Genomic DNA, 20,907 nt, shown 5'->3' on the forward strand with positions numbered 1-20,907 from the left:
ACACATCTTAATCCTAAATTTTTTTTGCAAGCCCACACCTTTTCCCGAAAATGCCCTTTGACCTTGTTTTCAGGGGTTGACCCGACCACATGCCCATCACGTGTCCCCATTAAACTACTATTACTCCCTCTCTTTTTTTCTCTCATCTAATTTTACCCAAGTTTTTCCCTCAATCACCAATTACCCCTTTTTTCCCTATCTTTCTCTCTCCTTCTTCACTGTTCTTTCCCTTCTCAATTTAAAAGCGATCTCATCCTCTCCTCATTAACTCTCTGCTTCGCTGCCATGGCTGCGACGAATTGAATGCTTCTAATTCGAGTTAAATTGGTGGCCCTAGGTGAAAGTAAGTTCTCAATTTCTCTCTCCTTCTTTTTTTTATTGCATGTTGTGTTTGTACTCTGTCCTCATTAACTCTAAATTGGCTGTCTTTGCTTTCTGCCATGGGTAAAAAAGGGTCTCTTCTGTGTCGTCTTCATCAAGAAAGAGTGGTGTGGGGACTAGATACTACATCATTCAAAAACCAAGGAACAATTTTTTATTTTTATAATGTTAGGGTTTAAAATTGTTTAAATTGAAATTGTTTAGGGTAAAGTGGGGTTGAATGTTGGGAAATGACATGCATGCACTTGAATATTGTAGTAGATGTGATTAGTGTTACTTGTGGGTTGGATAATTTCTTTTTTAATTTAATTTTCTAGAAAGCAGTGATTTTTTTTTGTGTTTCATATGAAATGTTTGTTAATTGTTTGGTGTTTGTTGGGTCATTGAAATTGGTATTTGTGTCTGTTTTTGTATCAGGTTTAATAGTAGGATAAATATTTTTGAGCCTTGGTATAAATTTATGGATCCAATTAATATTAGGCTTTATGTATAGTGGTGAATTTGTAACTAAAAAAACATATGAGAAGAGGAAGGGGAACAACAATTACTATGGATTGAGCTTACATCCCAATGTGTCTGAAGTGTGCTATTTTGAATTTGTGCATTAAATAAAAAGTGAGTTAGGTTATGCTGAGGTTGGGGAGATTTGGTATAGGAGGAAAGGGTGTACTTTGTACTATGGAAGAAAACAAATCTTAAGTGATGATGATGACATACCAGATTTTTTAGAATCAAAAGAAAAAGATGGTTGGTAAATTCTGTACTTGTACCATCCTCCCAAAGACTTAGCTCTAGAATAGGTAAAACTGGGGTATGGAACAGGGGTGGGTTTATACACAGATTCAGATGTGTTAAGTGGTGGGACCTTTAATAACGATGAGTCATCAGGTAAGAGTGAGTCAGTAATGTGTTTGGGTGAGTTAGCTGGAGGAGGGGTTGGTTTTGTTGAGTCAGCAGGAGGAATGACTGAGTTAGGTGAGGCATCTTCAAAAATTGTGGGGGCCCCACTAAGCAAAGATTCCCATCCAAACCCTAGATCTAAGGATAACTCTTGAGTTTTGCCTCAAAACAATCCCATTCCCAAAAGAAATCTAACACCCCCACCCAGAAGAGAAAAACTCCCTATTGTCTAAAAAAGAAAAGTAAGCTTCGTCGTGTTTCTTATGTGAGTAAAGAACCAGTGAGGGAGTTAGCCATCACACCTGAAACTGATGAGCAGGAGAGTAGTGAGGGGAGTGACAGTGAGGACAGTTTGAGTGAAGATGACTGTGAAGACAAATATGATGATGACTTGTTTGCTAAAAAATGTTGATGCTGGAATCAGTGAGAGAGTGTTTGAAAGTTTAGGGGGATCTAGAGAGATAGTATTGTAGTTGAATGCATATGAATTAGACGAGGATGAGGATGAGGAGAACAATAATGAGGTGGAACGTGATGATGAGCTTAATGATAGTGATGGTGAGGTAGTCAGAACAGTTGGATCTTATAATGAGGGAGTAGACTACCCCATATTCAACCCAGAAGTAGACTTCAAGTAGAAAATAGGCCTTAAATTTCCATCAAACACATGTTTTAGAAAAGCTTTGAGGAACCATGCCATTGAGAATGGCTATGGTTACTATTATTTGCACAATACAAAGTTGAGAGTGACTGCCTATTGTGCGAAGAGGTGTGCATGCCCATGGAAGAAAAATAGGAAGTTGTACAAGTGTGTTTGTGGGGTTCAAAGGAAGTGTAGATTCAGGATACATTGCAGGAAAGTGAAAGGTGAGGACAACTTTCAAATTAAAAGTTTCAGACCTAAACACATCTGTGGACATCAACATGTGAATCCAAAGGTCAGCTCCTTATATTTTGCTAAAAGATATCTTGATGCCTAGAGAGATGATCCAACCATGAAGATGAAAGCATTCATAAGCAGAGCAACCAGAGAAGCACAAGCTGATATTGGATATCACAAGGCTTGGAGAGCTAAACAACTTGCACTGAGAATGTTGTTTGGTGATGCTGCAGAAGAGTATGAGAGAGTATGGGATTATGTAACTGCTATTTGCAAATATAACCCAGGTAGTACAACAATTGTCAAGGTTGTAGGCATAAAAAATCCTCCACCCCTGTTCGAAAGGATGCACATATGTCTGTAGCCTTGTAAGGAGGAGTTTATGGCTAGTTGCAGGCCTATTTTGGGTGTTTATTGGGGAACATTTGAAGGGGCCTTATCCTGGTATCTTGCTAACAGCAGTGGGAAAAGATGGGAATAATAATATATTCCCAGTTGCTTAGGCTGTAGTAGAGACAGAGAATGCTGAGACTTGGAAGTGGTTTCTGGAACTTCTGGTGAAAGATATTTAATCAATTGCTCAGTCTGTCACATGGGTGCATGAGAATGAATCTTTGACCTACATGAGTGATAGACAAAAGGTCATATTCAATACCTTGATATGTCATGCACTCATGCCTAGTTTTTTTTGTTGTATTTGCCTTATTCATTAATATGCTAAAGGTTTTGTTTGTATGCTAAAGTTTTTGTTTGTATTGGATGCATTTAAAACTGTGGTGCCTAATGCAGATATTAGGTTTTGTTGTAGACACACATATATGGTCTAACTTCAAAACCAAATTTCCTTGTGATATATATAGGGAACACTTTTGTAAGGCTTCAAGGTCATCCACTAAGGTAAACAACTACATCTAAAGTTGGATAGATTAGGTTGGTCTGGTCTGGTTATGTCTTGTACCTAATTGCGTTCTGTTACAGCATCATTTTGAGCAACATATGCAAGCTATTAAGAAGATAAACACAGAGGTATTCATATACTTGCACTCCATTCCACCTTGTAACTGGTCAAGGCATGCATTCACCACTAGTAGCAAATCTGGTATGCTTCTAAACAACTGTTGTGAGAGTTTTAACAATGTCTTGAGAGAGGCAAGAACTAAACCAATCATATCCCTTATGGAGTGGATAAGGAGGTATGTAATGAAAAGATGTTGTATGAAAAAGGATGGGTTGCAAAAGTTTCAAGGCTTGATTATGCCTTCTGCTGTAAAAAAGATTGAGAAAGGTTTGTTAAAGGTGTCAAGTATAAGAGTAAATCAGGCAGATTTACATGAGTTTGAGGTAGATGATGAAGATGACACTTATGTTGTGAATTTGCATACAAAGGAGTGTGGTTGCTATAGGTGGAGCTTGTTAGGAATTCCTTGTTGGCATGCATTGGCATGTAATTTGAAGAGGAGCTTCATTATGAGGAATTTGTAAACCCTGCATATCATGTGAGCACTTATACTGCTTCTTATGCACCCATGTTCAAAGCAATGCTTGGTTTTAGGCAGTGGGAAGTGCAACAATTACCAAAACCTTACCCCCACCTTACAGAAAAATGACAGGAAAAAAAGAGGGTAAAAGAACCAGGGGTAGATAAAGAGAAAGAGTTGGTGAAAAGGGCAAGGAAAAACAACAAGTGCTCTAATTGTGGTGGCCTTGGGCACTACAAAACAAAGTGCCAAAATGTCATTGTGCTTCAAGTTTTAAGCAAGGGTGGGAGACCATCAACTGCTGCTCAGACAGGAGCAGGACCCTCCCAGAAAGCTGTGTCCCAGGTTGGGGGATCTGGAACTGTAGCTGGAGGTAGTCAGTCAATATCATCATCATCAACAACAAATACAACAACAACACTAGCACCTACAACAACAACTATAACATCTACAACTATAGCACTACCTAAGGGAAGAAAAGCAGGAGCACCTAAGGCAGCATCTCAACCAAAAACTAGAGCTGCAAAAGCAAAGGCATCAGCAACAACTACAATACAACAAAACAACATCAGCCAAAGAAATCAAAGAAAACCTCTTCAATGGCTGATTTGCTTTCAAGTTCTCAAAATGTGCAATCATCACAAGCTTCTTCCAACCCTGCACCATTATCTCAAGGCAAGAGTTCATGATTAACATGTCAAGTAGACAAGTAGCTAGTGTACTTATTTTTGTTTGGGTTGGTTTGGTTTAGTTAGTGTACTTGTTTTTGTCAGTAAACTCAAGCAAGTTTTTGTACTTTTGTAAACACTACAATCACACCCCTTTTGTGTTTATTCCAACCAATATCATCTTTGTCATTTTTAATTAATTAAGCACAAACAAATGAAACATTGCATGACCAATGATAAATAAACTGCATTTCATTCAAAAGACCATATCAAGGTCAAAACATTACATTAGTGTTAGCCAAATGAAATGGCTTTAATTTCATTTCCTAATTTCATAAAACCATACAAACCATGCCCTAACCAAATCCTAACCAAACAAATTAACAACAACTACACTAACAACAACGGAAACAATAACACATGCTGTAACCAGTACCCCAAGCTGATCCGTCTGCAATCCTTGTGGAGCTTTAGCTCTGTCCTGTTGCTTCCACTGCTTCTTCTCCATCCTCTTCAATTGTTCATTCAACTGTTTTTTCTCATGGTTGTAGCAAGCCATCTTTGTCTGCAACAAACTCAAATCAGAGGTAAGTCTGTGCTTCTCAGCCAACAACATGTTAGTCACATCCCTTTGCCAATCAAGAATGTCCTCATCAATCCACTCAAAAAAATTACAACCCCTATGCCCTGTCTCGTAATTGTAGAATTTGCAGGCTTTAAACTTCCTCCCATGGTTCTCATGCGTCCATGAGGTCCTAAGACCTATAAGAATTCCAAAATAACACTTATGTCCCTTGAAATCCTTGCTGCAAAAAACTCGAATAACAATTCCCAATTTAAAACCCTAATTTTCGCACATAACCCTAATTTTCGCAATTGTAATAAAATACAAGCAATTAAGTGTGAATTACCTGGCCCAATTGAAGTTCCTTAGATAATTCGCTGGGAAATTTGGGCAATAATGTCGTCAATTTCGAGCAAGTTTGAAGAATAGGAATAGAGTTATGAGAGGAGAGAGAAACAGTTACACAAAGAGAGAAATTAGACTGAAATAAGGAGGGAAGAGGGAGGAATAGTGGTTTAAGGGGGACACATGATCTGATGGGCACGTGGTCGGGTCAACACCTGAAAACAAGGTCAAAGGGCATTTTCCGGGAAAAGGTGTGGGCTTGGAAAAAATTTTAGGATTAAGGTATGTTTTTGCGAAAAAAAAAATTTATAAGGTGGTTTCTTGCAAAAAAAAAAAAGGTTATAAAAGGTGGTTTAATGTAAAATTATCATACACTGATACTGATTGGGGATGTTGTACAGATATATGTCGATCAACCTCAGGATATTGTGGATATTAGGGTCAAAATCTGATATCTTGGTCCTTAAAAAGACAACCCACACTGTTACGTTCAAGTGCCGAAGTAGAATATCATGGGTTACTAATGTCGTTGTAGAGACATGTTGGTTACATAAGATATTACTCGAACTACAACTACCACTTAAAAAGTGTCACTTTGGTGTATTGTAATAATTAATGTTAGTGTCGTGTTTCTCTCAAGTAATTATGTTCAACACCAACGCACTAAACATATTGAGATGGATATAAATTTCGTATTAAAAAAGGTAGCTGTTGGACAAGTACATGTACTTCACGTCCCATCTCGGTTTCTAATTGATGACATTTTCACAGAAGGGCTACCTAAAATTCTGTTTGAAGACTTCATGGACAATCTATGCGAATAAAAACCTACTGCGGGGGTGTATTAGTCAAAGTATTAGTCAATAATACTATCTCCGGTTTTTTTAGTTACAACTTTGGAACATTTTATATCTCACAAATAATACCCCAAAGTTACAACTAAAAAAATCGGAGGTAGTAATATCTTTATATATCTCTGTATTTATGTATTACCATGATTATAGCCTTAGTCAACTCTAGAGAATACTTGCACTACCGTGATTATTATAGCCTTCATGAGAGCCAAAATATTAGCCTTGTAATTAAATGCAATTATGTATATATTGAGTAATATGCTTCAAAATATGAAAGTTGGTTTGTGGGCTATTTAGTTCCTAAAGTATTCTGAATTAGTTGCTAGTCTTTAGCTTGAGTCAACAATAAGTTAGTGGGTTTATTTTTTTAAGCACTTTTTGTTGGTGGAATCTATTCCTATTATTATGTAAGTAGTTTCCTTATTTTTAGCTTTGTTTGTTTTTGGGCTATTGGCCTATATAAGGCTAGGATTGTCAATAGGGCGGGGTGGATGTTGGCCTTTCCATCTCCATTCCCGCAAAATTTTTTTATCCCTATTCCCGCGACGGGTCCAAAATTCATCCCTATCCCCGCCCCGGTGGGTATAATTTCAAAACCATCCCCGCCCCACCCCCCAATTGGATATCCCCACCCACTTTATCCCCACCGCTAAGACCCGTCTAATCCTGTAGACACCTAAAAATGTCTCCCCAAAACCAAACCCGATGATGAACAACCTTTCACTGCCATTATTGGTCGGGTTTAGTATTTAATCTTTGGAGTGCTTAAATCCAAATTAAAATCCATATTTTCATTTCATAAAACAACCCAATTCCTAGCCCATTTCCCCAAACCATAACTTATTTCCCTCTTTTCGTGCCTTTAAACCCAAAATAGTTCATTTCGTGTCCTTTAAAATCATTCATTTCGTGTCTTTTTATAAAAATGTTTAATCCATTTTATTTTGGTCCATAATCTGGGCCCAATGATTGAATATTTGTATGGGGCTTGAAAAGAGCTTTCCAACGATATATTATAAGCCCAAATCCGAGTTATAACGAAGAAGTTATGGCCAAAATATTAAAATTAAATGAGCCCAAATCAAACCTAAGTCCACCTTACCTACGACCCAATGATCATGTGGAGGGTCCAAATTATTTAATCCCATTCCTAAACCAATTAGGATTAATTGGAAGCTTCTATAAGTTTCTAAAAGATCTTTATTATCCTTTTTGAAAAGATAAGATTAAAGAGTTTGAAATTGAATAAAACTTTTCTTTTTGAAAATCCTATTTCTATCCGAATTGAAAGACGTTCAAAGATAGACAGATATTATTTTCGAGCCTCATAGTTTATATCCAAATTTTATATGGTTGGATATCCCTTGAAATTATCTTTCAAATGATATATTATAATATCAATTCCGAGCTATAACGGAAATGCTATGAATAAAATGTCAAACTCTATCCAAAACTGACACCGTCTCACTATTTCGGCCATATCTTTCATTATATAAAATATTTTAATTTGATTCCAATTGGATTAGAAAGTATACTTCAAGATCTTTCCAACGATAGATTATTAATCTTAGTCCAATTTATGAATCAAAAGATATGATAAAAACAAAAACCGCAAAAACTACAGCCTATCGAGTTTTATTCCGATTTAATTCGGATCTTATCTTGTTTTTTCGACCCTTCTTTTTTTCTCTATAAATAGAGGTCATATCACCCCTTTTCCAATCATCAACAAGCTTGGTCATAAAATCATTCTCTTCTCCCTCTTTAGCCTAAACACTAGCCTCCCCATTCTTTCATTCCTTCCCCTAAGCACTCCAAGGAGTCCATACAATACCTGAAGTTCTATACTTTAACCAAGGCGTGAAAGGTATAATTGTTTGAGGGTTTAGACCAAATCAAATCTACATTTATTTAATTTAATTTCCATTTTATTTATATTTTTTTTATTGAAGTTACTAACAGTTTATTCATGATGTAGCAATTCAAGGAAGCGCGGAAAGTGAGTAATTAATCACTTAATTACTCTTATTTTATTTTTGTTGCTAGTATCATGATTAGATTTATTTATTATTTGATTTGACTAACGCTATTATTGTTAAATTGCTTCCAATATTAATGCTTATTTTATTGATCACCATATTACATGTTTAAAAGGAATATGTAATTGAAAATCACGCCTAATAAGTTAATTTGGACAACCGGTTTGGGTTCCTTTTTAATCTTGTTGTTTAATCAAGTGATCACAAATATTTTAGAATTATATGTTGCATTAATATTAAACCAATTTAGCATAATAATAGTTTGAAGCAAATTAAATCTTTATTTGTATGCCTTTGAGATCGCATGAATCACTTTTCACTATAAGAATCGAGTAGAGGCCAATACGGGCGAATGTGACTCAATGACTCACTTCGTACCATCATCCCTGATCCTCCTTTCGTGGTTCCGAAATATATGGAGTTAGTAATATCATGGATTATGAATGGGGTGTAACCTTCACGGGTCAATCGTTGTTGCCTATCGTTGTCCCTTTATCGTGGTCGCCTTTTATGATCCGTGAACGGTTTACAAGTTCCTTAAAAACTTGTTGGCGGCTCCCTACTTTCCTTGTCCCTAATCTTATTATGTCAGTTCCCACTTCCTATGAGTGCCAAACATATTCACACATTCTTTTAACGTAGGTGCACTTCGAGCAACGCCTACAATTTGGCGACTCCACTGGGGAGGATTCTTGGTTATTTATCGATTTGAGTGATCGGTATTTAATTAAGATGAGTGGATGAGACTTAAAAGATTCTTGAATTGTATTCCTGCGATTTAATTAGCATTGTCACATATGCATATGCTTTTTAGGTTACCTTTTTTTGCCACAATAGTACGTGTTCTACGTATGTGGCTAGCCCGGGGAATTTAAGTTTTATCAACCCAAAAACGCTCATGGCAATAAGGGTTCATCCGAGTTTTTAAATCCACCCAAACCATGGAGTCGAGTTCGATTTCATCACGAACTCGCGGAGCCGCCCGTTGGCATACACCCTCAAAGGAGGCTTCCTTGCTAACGCGTCCAAACTCTTAACCATGGTACCCTTTGACACCCTTTTAAGCTTGACCATAGTCGAACATAGAACTTGACTTTAGGTTGCGAACTTCATTGCATCATTCGTGACAATGTGCTTATATGTGCATTTTTTGACTTTTTATTTATTTATTATCTTATCAAACCCTTTTTTTTTATTATTAGAGTCGAGCCATAGATTTTTTTTTAATTTTTGAGTCACCCGGATTTTTATTCCCGTATACTGCACAAGAGTGAAATTGTTTTGGTCATAGATGGAGTTCGAGAAAGAATTACGTGTCGTGCCACCTATGGATCTGTAGCCCCGAGTTTTATCTTTCATTTGAAATTGGTTTTGTCCCAATCAGAATCACATATCAAAAGTTATAACCGATATACTACAGCCTATCCAGTTTAGGTGTCTTTTTAGCGTTACCTTTTTTTATTTTTATTTTTAAAAAATAAAAATTTGTGTCAAGCTAGTCTTAGACAAGTCCTTTAATCCGGGTCAACTCAAATAACATAAGATTATAGAGTTTCATATATTTATTTTTTATACCCATGAGTCATAACTCTTCTAGAATTCTAGTCATCTTCCTAGTTTCTTGTGATCAATTTTTGTGCTAACCTTAACATGTGTTCTTTGTCATTGATTGTGGTTAATCTTATTTATGACTAACGATTTCCAATGGACCGTTTTGACCTAGTAAATAGCATAAAAATTAAAATTTGACAAAATTAATCAAGTTAGTTTGTCTTTTAGTCTTCCGTGCTATTTGGTCATTGGGTCCTTTGTTTTTCACAACGTCCTCATGTCTAGCCATGCGATCATACTACAAGTATTAATAAACTCACCTAATCACACATGTTGAGTCGTTGCACACACTTTGTCTTCAAGTAATGCACTATATTGTTTATGATCGTATACTAGGACCATGCATGCGTCGTTTTCCGTCGTAATAGAAATGGATGGAGTATTCCCCATTGGTTTTCAAAATTATTTCATACACTCTTCCTTTCCAATCCGAGTATTGAGTCAATGCATTAAGTGAACTCATTTTGTTCCATAGTACTCGAGTTCAAGAATCACTAGGCAAGAGTTGGAAGAATAAGGGGAACGTCATTCGTTCTTTCTTTTCTTCCAATCAAAGCATCAACAATAACAAAATTCTTGTTCCTCTTGGCGGTAGCAAATAAATAATAAGCAACCATGAAGACGAAGCACAAGACAAGTCTCTATACAAGATTTCATTTTTTTTCTTCTTTCGTTTCATCCCTTTTCCCCTAATAAGTCTAGCATAGGTTCTCCTTATCCTTATGTCTATATGCCATGTTCCATCAATGAACATTTCTTTCCTTTGCATTCGATCATGTCATGCGCCAAAAAAAAAATAAATAAAAAAAAAATTGTCGAACTGAACACAAGGCATACCAATGATTTGAGGAACCTTTGCAACCCATTCATTCTCCATTAACCATTCAATCACATATTCATTTCTTCATCAATCATTTTGAGCCTCGTCTAACGTTTGGCCTTCATTTCTTCAACCCACATTATCTTAAACCTGGGATGGGAAGGTGTGTAATTTGTAAGCAAGTTCACAAAAAAAAAAAAGTCTAAAGGCAAGTGTTCCAATGTGTTCGATATGAACACGTCACAAATTGCGTCTCTCATCGAGTGCTTGGTACCGTGCCTGAGAAACATGAATGCTAAGTGAGTGATGGACCGCATGATCTGAGATTGCCTACATTGATTCAAAAGAATGAAAAAAATGAAAAGAAATTCAAAACAAAAAAATATATGAAAAATAAAACTTGCAAAGTCCAATACATAATTGTATATCTTGGGGGGCTTCTCTCGGGTCTTGAGCCTTTCACCGCTTTATTCCTTAAACCATTAACTTAACCACATTACAACCCTTGAAAGACCTCTTTGAGGTGTACACACACTTGTGCAAAGTTTCGTTAGAGCTACGTTTGGCCTGATTCCTAACGGATACGTAGGCAACCTCACATTGAGGTGCGACCACATTCATATCTATGCATGATCGAGTCAAAGAATATCCAATGTTTATCTCTATATCCCTACCCATTTAGAGCTAGACTTGAGGGCTTGAACCCACATCACATTAGCTTACCCAGCCTAAAGAGTCATCATCTTTGACTCTTCATACATATATTTCCATCACCATAACCTTTGCAGCCTCACCTACCTTAGTATCACTTTCATACACTTCTTTCACACATACATATCCATATCATCTTTCCCTTAGGAACCCTTTATCATGAAATCTTGTTTCCCTACCGCGCATGCTTCATCATCTTTCAAGACAACATTCATCAGAAGAAACGTTGTATACTTGCTTAGCTTCTTGAGCTGAGCAATGTTCATTGTTTCATGCATCGCATAATGTGCTGAGTAACATTTCTATATCAATGATTTGTAATAATACAAAGCATATCGTTCTTAGCTCCTTGACCTAAGCAACGTTCATAATCACTTCATCTATATACGTGCTTAGCTTCCAGACCTAAGTGACGTTCAAGATCGTTTCTTTACACCATATATGATGCTTAGCTCCATGACCTAAGTTCATTCATCGTGTCACATGCTGTAATTGTCCTTAGCCTCCTGGCCTAAGGACATGCATAATGCATACATTACTTTCAAGAAAAGCAATTCAATCCATACGATTCATTTCATCTTGCTCAAGGAGGAAGTTCAAAACTTCTTTCCTTTTTCATTATTTTATTTTGGGGAAGTTCAAAAACTTTTTCAAAATTTTTATCGAGGGAAGTTCGAAAATAAAATTTCATTTTTCACGTCTTTCTTTTTCGGGAGAAAGTCGGCACCCTCCACTCGTCTTATGACAAAAATGATGAAAATTTTTTGCTTTTGCATTTTCGGTTGCTTGTGTCTGCACACACACACTCAAACTATACATACACAATCACAAGTCATACTCATTTCGTGTCAAGTCAAACTTGGTCAAGTCAGTTGGTCAAGTCAATCATAGTCTATACGAGTCCCCTGGCAGATTTTATTTTGCAGGTCTCAATTACAACCCACGTCCGGGGACAAGCGGACCATCTACAGCCTACGTCCGGGGACAAGCGGATCATCTACAGCCCACGTCCGGGGACAAGCGGACCATTTACAACCCATGTCCGGGGACAAGCGGACCATTTACAACCAGCCCACGTCCGGGGACAAGCGGACCATTTATAGCCCACGTCCGGGGACAAGAAGACCATTTACAACCAGCCCACGTCCTGGGACAAGCGGACCATCTACAACCCACGTTCGGGGACAAGCGAACCATTTACAGCCCACGTTCGGGGACAAGCGGACCATTTACAGCCCACGTCCGGGGATAAGCGGACCATCTACAACCCACGTTCGGGGACAAGCGAACCATCTACAGCCCACGTTCGGGGACAATCGAACCACCATCATTTCATGATGCAAGGTTCTCGATATACAGAGACTTGCAATCTCATCATTTGTCGACTTTCCTCAAGCATGGAAAGTATTATCCGGTGGATTTCTTTAAGCATAGAAAACCGCCAAATTCCTTTGTCGGCTTTCCTCAAGCATGGAAAGCATTATCGGTGGATTTCTTCAAGCATAGAAAAACGCTAAAATCATATGTCGACTTTCCTCAAGCATGGAAAGTGTCATCCGGTAGGTTTCTTCAGGCTTAGAAAGCTACCAAACTCATCTGTCGGCTTTCCTCAAGCATGGAAAGCATTTCAACAAACGTCATCCGGTGGATTCCTTCAAGCATAGGAAAATACCAAACTTATTTGTCACCGATACACTGGTGTCAGATAAGCGTTATATCCCTTTACTCTTTTATCTGTGGAATTAACATTTTTTGCAGGTATCGGCGTACACAGAGTGATTTTGGATCGCAGAACGTCTTAAATCATTCTCCGTCCCTATCGACTACTTTGACTATCGTTTTCGAAACTGACGTTTCTACAAACTCAGTCAAAGTGGGGGCTTCTATAGACACCTAAAAATGTCTCCCCAAAACCAAACCCGATGATGAACAACCTTTCACTGCCATTATTGGTCGGGTTTAGTATTTAATCTTTGGAGTGCTTAAATCCAAATTAAAATCCATATTTTCATTTCATAAAACAACCAAATTCCTAGCCCATTTCCCCAAACCATAACTTATTTCCCTCTTTTCGTGCCTTTAAACCCAAAATAATTCATTTCGTGTCTTTTATAAAAACGTTTAATCCATTTTATTTTGGTCATAATCTGGGCCCAATGATTAAATAGTTGTATGGGGCTTGAAAAGTGCTTTCTAACGATATATTATAATCCCAAATCCAAGTTATAACGAAGAAGTTATGGCCAAAATATTAAACTGAGCCCAAATCAAACCTAAGCACACCTTACCTACGACCCAATGATCATGTGGAGGGTCCAAATTATTTAATCTCATTCCTAAACCAATTAGGATTAATTAGAAGCTTCTATAAGTTTCTAAAAGATCTTAATTATCCTTTTTCAAAAGATAAGATTAAAGAGTTTGAAATTGAATAAAACTTTTCTTTTTGAAAATCCTATTTCTATCCGAATTGAAAGACGTTCAAAGATAAAAAGATATTATTTTCGTGCCTCATAGTTTTTATCCATATTTTATATGGTTGGATAGCCCTTGAAATTATCTTTCCAATGATATATTATAATATCAATTCCGAGCTATAACGGAAAAGATATGAATAAAATGTTAAACTCTATCTAAAACTAACACCGTCTCACTATTTCGGCCATATCTTTCATTATATAAAATATTTTATCTGATTCTAATTGGGTTAGAAAGTAGACTTCAAGATCTTTCCAACTAAATCTTATTCATGTTATTCCGATTTTTGGATCAAAAGATATGATAAAAACAAAAACCGCAAAAACTGCAGTCTATCGAGTTTTATTCCGATTTAATTCGGATCTTATCTTGTTTTTTCGACTCTTTTTTTTTTTTTTTTTTTTTTTTTTTTTTTTTTTTATAAATAGAGGTCATATCACCCCTTTTCCAATCATCAACAAGCTTGGTCACAAAATCATTCTCTTCTCCCTCTTTAGCCTAAACACTAGCCTCCCTATTCTTTCATTCCTTCCCCTAAGCACTCCAAGGAGTCCATACAATACCCGAAGTTCTATACTTTAACTAAGGCGTGAAAGGTATAATTGTTTGAGGGTTTGGACCAAATCAAATCTACATTTATTTAATTTAATTTCCATTTTATTTATATTTTTTATTAAAGTTACTAACAGTTTATTCATGATGTAGCAATTCAAGGAAGCGCGGAAAGTGAGTAATTAATCACTTAATTACTCTTATTTTTATTCTTGTTGCTAGTATCATGATTAGATCTATTTATTATTTGATTTGACTAACGCTATTATTGTTAAATTGCTTCCAATATTAATGCTTATTTTATTGATCACCATATTACATGTTTAAAAGGAATATGTAATTGAAAATCACGCCTAATAAGATAATTTGGACAACCGGTTTAGGTTCCTTTTTAATCTTGTTGTTTAATCAAGTGATCACAAATATTTTAGAATTATATGTTGCATTAATATTAAACCAATTTAGCATAATAATAGTTTGAAGCAAATTGAATCTTTATTTGTATGCCTTTAAGATCGCAGGAATCACTTTTCACTATAAGAATCGAGTAGAGGCCAATACGGGCGAATGTGACTCCATGACTCACTTCGTTCCATCATCCCCGATCCTCCTTTTGTGGTTCCGAACCATATGGAATTAGTAATCTCATGGATTATGAATGGGGTGTAGCCTTCACGGGTCAATCGTTGTTGCCTATCGTTGTCCCTTTATCGTGGTTGCCTTTTATGATCCGTGAACGGTTTACAAGTTCCTTAAAAACTTGTTGGCGGCTCCCTACTTTCCTTGTCCCCTAATCGTATATGTCAATTCTCACTTCCTATGTATTCCAAATTTATTCACACATGCTTAACGTAGGCGCACTTCGAGCGACGCCTACAAATCCCCGGCCACCTCCCAATACACAATTCAACATAATTAATATAGATTACAAGAAAAAAAATTATTGTTGATATTACACACTTTTTTTTTTTTTTGAAGAAGTATTACACACTCTTAGTTATAATATTATTGTATTATAATTATTGTATCTACTATTTTAATTTACATATTTTTTTATAAAATAAAATGAAAATATATAATTTTGTTTTTAAAAATATATAGATGTGAGTGTGAGGTGGGGGTGAGGCGGGTACGAAGTGCGGCGGGTAGGGCGGGGTGGGGATGGGGCGGGTACAATGTAAAATCCACCCCCGCCCCATCACCTATGGCGGGTATTATTTTTATCCCCATCCCTGCCCCACCACCCGCCAAACCAAGACCCATCCCTACCCCCTATTCCCACCCAACTGGGGCGGGTTTTCTACTTGACCCGCCCCCACTGACATCCCTATATAAGGCACTGATGTTATGTTTCTTAAATTTGGTAATGAAAATTGAAAAGTCAGATTTCTTCTACTACTACCTCCGTTACAGGTTATGTGCAACGATTAGACATTTTCCTTCTCTGCTTTATCTCAAATCGTTGCACATAACCTGTAACGGAGGTAATATATTATATTTTGTTAATCTAATTTTGCCAACAAATTTGGTATCAGATGGGTTGTGTTGTGATCGGGGCAAGTATTATGGACAACTCATATGTGAGGGGGAGTGTTGAGCCCATGAGAAAATCTACATGTGAGTGGTGTGTTATCCCACATTAAAGAGTGTAGAAAGTGTTGGGAAGTGTATCCCACATTGAAGAAATAAGGAATTTGTGTCCACTTCATAAGGTTTAGGGGTTACTCCCCTTATTGCCATATGGTTTTGAGGTGGAATCTCTTTGGTCGTATAAAGTGGACAATTGTGACGGGTGTGGCCCAAGCCTGTTTCAGAGCATGGTACAAGAGAATTGACTCTTATTTTTTGCAGCATGGGTTTGTTAGGAGTGAAAATGAACCCACTTTATATGTGAAAACGGTGAGTTCTTAATTGTCTGCATTTATGTTGATGACATGGTGTATTTTGGTTCTTGCGATAGTCTTGTTGCTAAATTTAAATCATGCATGATGAGGGAGTTTGAAATGTCAGATTTAGGCAAGTTGCAATACTTTCTTGGGCTTGAGGTAAATCAGGTGGAAGATGGCATATTTCTCTAACAAAAGAAATATGCAAAAGATATTTTATTTAGGTTCCATCAATAGTAGAAAAATTCATTTGGCACCGATTTATTGGCACCGGTTCTTAGGCGGGTTTTAGTATAATAAAAATGACACTGGTTCAAACCAAACCGGTGCCAAATTAGAGAAATGCCACCGGTTCAAACCGGTGGGAATTCTTAAAAAAAAATACCAGCTTTGCCTTATACGATAGCCCTTATTTCGATCCTCTCCTCTCTCTCTCCATGACAGCTTCCCACCGCAGCCACCACCACCTTGAAATCCGATACTTCAACGGCGGTGACAGATCCTCACTCTTGCCTTCTCTCTCCTCAAAATCGCAGTCACATGCAATCGAAGCCACCACCGACCACCGCCGATTTCCCTTTCCTTCGATCTCCTTTTCATCACTGCGTCGCAAGCAACACTTTTCTTCTCGAAGTTTAGGGTACAAGGTAAAGGCAAGGAAGAACAGGAAGATAGGTAATTTCTGGTCTGGATTTTTTAAATTTTACACATTTTCGCTTTATGTTGCTAATTTATGTGATTATTTCTGTGGTAATTCGTTTAATTATTGGATTTTGTCAGATTTAAAGTTTAGGGTTATGGTTGACTGTTTTTTATTATCAATGTATGTTAGATTTGAGGGTTTACTTGCTCTTAATTTAGGGCTTTGAATTTTGATGTATTCCATTTTTGTAAGTTGATGTCGTTGGATTATTATGAATTTGGTGTTTAGTTTTGCTTTGAAAGCGATGAAATTACGACATTTTGATGGTTACTATGATGAATTAATTGTTCAATTTCTACTGTTGTTTGTATTATTAATCATTTATTTCGATCTATGTGTTGGGCATTATATCTTTTTTTCTAGGATTAGTTACTTTTAAGATTAGAAATCAATTGGGAAATTTTTAATTGATTGTTTGATAAGCTGGGTTTGTGATTTTATATTTTGAATCGTTATTGTCATAAAGCTTGTACATTTTACTTAATATGGAAATTTAGTGTTTATCATGTTAGAGTATTGATCTGTTTTTGTATGTGAAATGAAGCAAATTGATAGCTTTCCGTTGGGTTAATTAGTTTGGTTTGTTCTGCTAATTAGGTTAGAAACAATAGTGAGTTTTGTGAAATTATCAAAATGCATGATAAATTTGAGATTCTAGGGAGAAATTTTGTATATTTGGTTGAATTGGATGGTCTAAGTGATGATTTTGTGAATGGATGGTGTATAGATGGGAAGACATTTAAGAAGCCACGTTGTCTTTACGACAAGGAGCGATTGGATGCTGAATTGAAGCTTGTAGGAGAGTAGAGGCTTCGTAACAAGAGATAGCTCTGGAGGGTTTAGTATGTTTTAAGCTGTATCCGTAATGCCGCAAGACATCTTCTTACTCTGCTCCTTGATATATCATTTGGTCTCTATGCTCTGTTTTTTAAAATCCTACTATGGTCTGTGCTTAGAATTTTCTCTGTTATTGAGCTGCTGTCCTTGCTTGTTCTAGGTTCCTTGTTCTTGATTATGTTTTCTTTTCCAGAAATGAGCTAGATGAATCGATTTAGGTGCACTGGTGATCTACAACGTTCTCTATCTTAAAATAGGAGGCTTGAAGCTAGTTCTTGTCAGTTACTTTCTACCAGATTAGTTTAGTTTGTTCAGTCTCCATGGACTGAATTTCTGAGAAATTGAATATACGCTTTTGCATGAATAAATCAAAATATAGTGATTATGACCGAATCACTATAGCACTATTTTTTACTGTTTTGAAATATGATGCATTTGATCATCTGAGTGATTCAAGTTAACTATCACATGTGGCTATATCTGATGCATCTTGATTGATTCAAGTTAACTATCACATTCGATCATCTGACTGATATAGCACTATTTTGACTATCGAATGTTAACTATCACATGTGGCTATATCTGATGCATCTTGAACAACCATATAGATTATGTTACCCAAACTTGAGTACTATGTTGACTATCGCTAAGTGGCCAAGTGTTTGCCTCAACTATTTTGAACTTATTGCTGTTTGGAAGGATTAGTATAGTCTCATGTCTTTCTCATCCAACCAAACTAAAAGAGATTGGGGGGAGGTAGTTGTGGCATCTTTTAGCTTACAATTTGCGTATACTTGAATCTGGTATGTGATTTTTATGAGTTAGTGGGAGTTAGTATCATACATGCTCTGCCAAGACGTGCCTCGCAGCCATATTGCTGCTGCTGCCTCGCAGGCCCCTTCGAACATAGGATATCTGTTTTCTTATTTTTGTTGATTTCGTTAATCTTTCTTGCATCCTTTATAACATGGGGATTATGGCAAGATCTAATTCCTAGATTTCAAAAGCTTAACATCAATTTTGTGTCTTGATGAGTTATAATACTTCAATAATAACATCTAGAAAAATATTATAATAATGCTTATGATGTTCCGTTTTAATTGGCTACTACTTATTGACTTCAGCCAAGTTCCACTTGAAGGGAGGTTTGTTCATTTTGGACACCCAATGACAGCGGTGAACTATGTGTGTGGTGAACTGTATTAATTTCTTTGTGCTTTTGTGCAGATTTGTGTGTGGTGTTGGCATCACATAATGGATATGGCCTAGAAAGATGAGTCGGAGGGACGCTGCCTACATGTTGCACTATATATGATAAAGACCGAATTGTAGGGATGGCTGCAAACTGTGAAAGGTTGTTTTACTGCTGCAGCCGCTGCCTCGCAGGTCCTGCTGCTGCTGCAGTAGCCGCTGCCTGTGGTGGATATTGGAGCCAATTCTCCACCGGAGCTCCATCACCGCCACTCTCTTTCCCGGCGATGGTATTGACCCTGAAATTGCCGAATCCATCAAACAGGTCAGTTTCTCTTTCTTCTCTTTGATTTCATTTTATCATTCATTTTTGTTGCAGAATTTTGATTTGATTATTGAAGTTGAATTGGCTTATATGATTTGTTGATGTATATATGGAAAATTTATTGTATTTTTATTTGAATTTGTGATTGTGATTTTAGGGTAGATTTTTTATTAGTTTCTCGATAATTGTCACATTTTTTTCATAATTGATGTTGTGTAGTAACTCAACATATATTGTTTTCGGAATTGGAATCGTAATTGATTGTGTTATTTTCTGTGATTTGCTATTAGAAATTGTTATGAATTGGTATACGCTATTTTTATTTACTAATTTTAGTAATTAATGGTTTTTGAATTGTATAATGGTTGTGCTAAAGCTACTGCTACTCTATGATTTATGGATTGCATACCTAATAGTGTTTTCCTTGTGTGTGTGTGATGATCATGGGCTGATTTTTGCAATCTGGTTGCCCTATTTGGTTTGCAAAGGACATAATTTTGACATAGCAGCTTGCAATTCCCTCGGTGACACCATCTTTTGGTGCAAGTGACTGATCTTTGTTTGAGTGCTTTGTTGTGCGGATTTGGTGCCCTATTTTGTTTGTAATGGTTTTGTGAGTATAATAGTATCTAATGTGATTTTGTTAATAATTTTGGATGTAAATTCATATGATTATGGGGGCTGTAAAGCACTTGTTTGTGAATTAGAGCTGCTGTGATGTGTTCCTGTGTGGTGTGATTGTGCGTTTGTGTAGAGGCTGCCTTGTGGCTTAAATTGAAATTACGGGCTGCTGTGTGTGAGGAGCAGAGCAGGGGCAGTGAGGGAGTTGTGTGGGGTAAATTGGATTTGAGAATTCCTTTTGCTTGCAGAATAACTCTTACGAGTTGTTATCGTTTTGACAACACTGCTCCTAGAAATTAATCTTAAGTCTAGTAACACATCAACACTTGATGGTAGTGTTACTTTATCATTACTTGCATAGATCTTCCCACTTGCACATTAATATCTTTTTTCTTTGTCAACTTTTGAATAATCTTAATTACTTATTGTTAATCATTCAATACTTGCGTAGAGTTTACAAGCTCTGCAGAATCTAAGCCAGTGACGTGGTGTGAGATTCAGGCGGACGCTCCATCTCTGTTTGCTGCTGTTCTGCTACTACGCTGCTGCTGCTGCTGCTCTGCTACTATGCTGCTGCTGCTGCTCCTCTGCTACTATGCTGCTACTGCTGCTCTGCTACTATGCTGCTACTGCTCTGCTAGTGATTGTATGTAGGAAGTTGTTGCTCTTGTTATAGTGAATATATCCAATGTATTTCTTTTTCTTTGTTTTTTGCAAGTGTAAAATTACAGGTTATCAATGAAATTATCAGTTTCAAGTATATTATGTATATATATAACAGTCTGCTGACAATTTCAGGTGAAAAGGCAATTTTTTTTTTGTTTTTGTTTTTTAGGGCATTTTTGGCACCGGTTCTGAGCAGAACCAGTGCTAATAATTGTGTTATTGCCACCGGTTCTGAACCGGTGGCAAAAACTCTCACTTTTTGGCATCCCTCACATGAACACCGGTTCAAAACCGGTGCTATAGGGGGGTTTTGAACCGGTGCTCTTTTGTATTTTTCTACTAGTGCATATGCACAACAGTAAGCCTGCAGCAACTCCCATGAATACTAATGAAAAT

The 20,907-nt window shown here is 36.8% G+C and overlaps 1 long non-coding RNA gene across 1 annotated transcript; it reads left to right on the plus strand.

The window, feature by feature from the left end:
• Positions 1 to 16,594: 16,594 nt before the first annotated feature.
• Positions 16,595 to 20,605, plus strand: LOC145583762 (uncharacterized). The gene is made up of 3 exons (XR_014100310.1): positions 16,595 to 16,843; positions 17,599 to 19,224; positions 20,297 to 20,605. It is a non-coding gene; the product is annotated as an uncharacterized LOC145583762 (long non-coding RNA).
• The last annotated feature ends 302 nt before the right edge of the window (positions 20,606 to 20,907 follow it).

This window comes from Chenopodium album, chromosome 2, assembly GCF_948465745.1.
Source record: "Chenopodium album chromosome 2, dcCheAlbu1.1, whole genome shotgun sequence".
In the NCBI taxonomy this organism is placed as follows: domain Eukaryota; kingdom Viridiplantae; phylum Streptophyta; class Magnoliopsida; order Caryophyllales; family Amaranthaceae; genus Chenopodium; species Chenopodium album.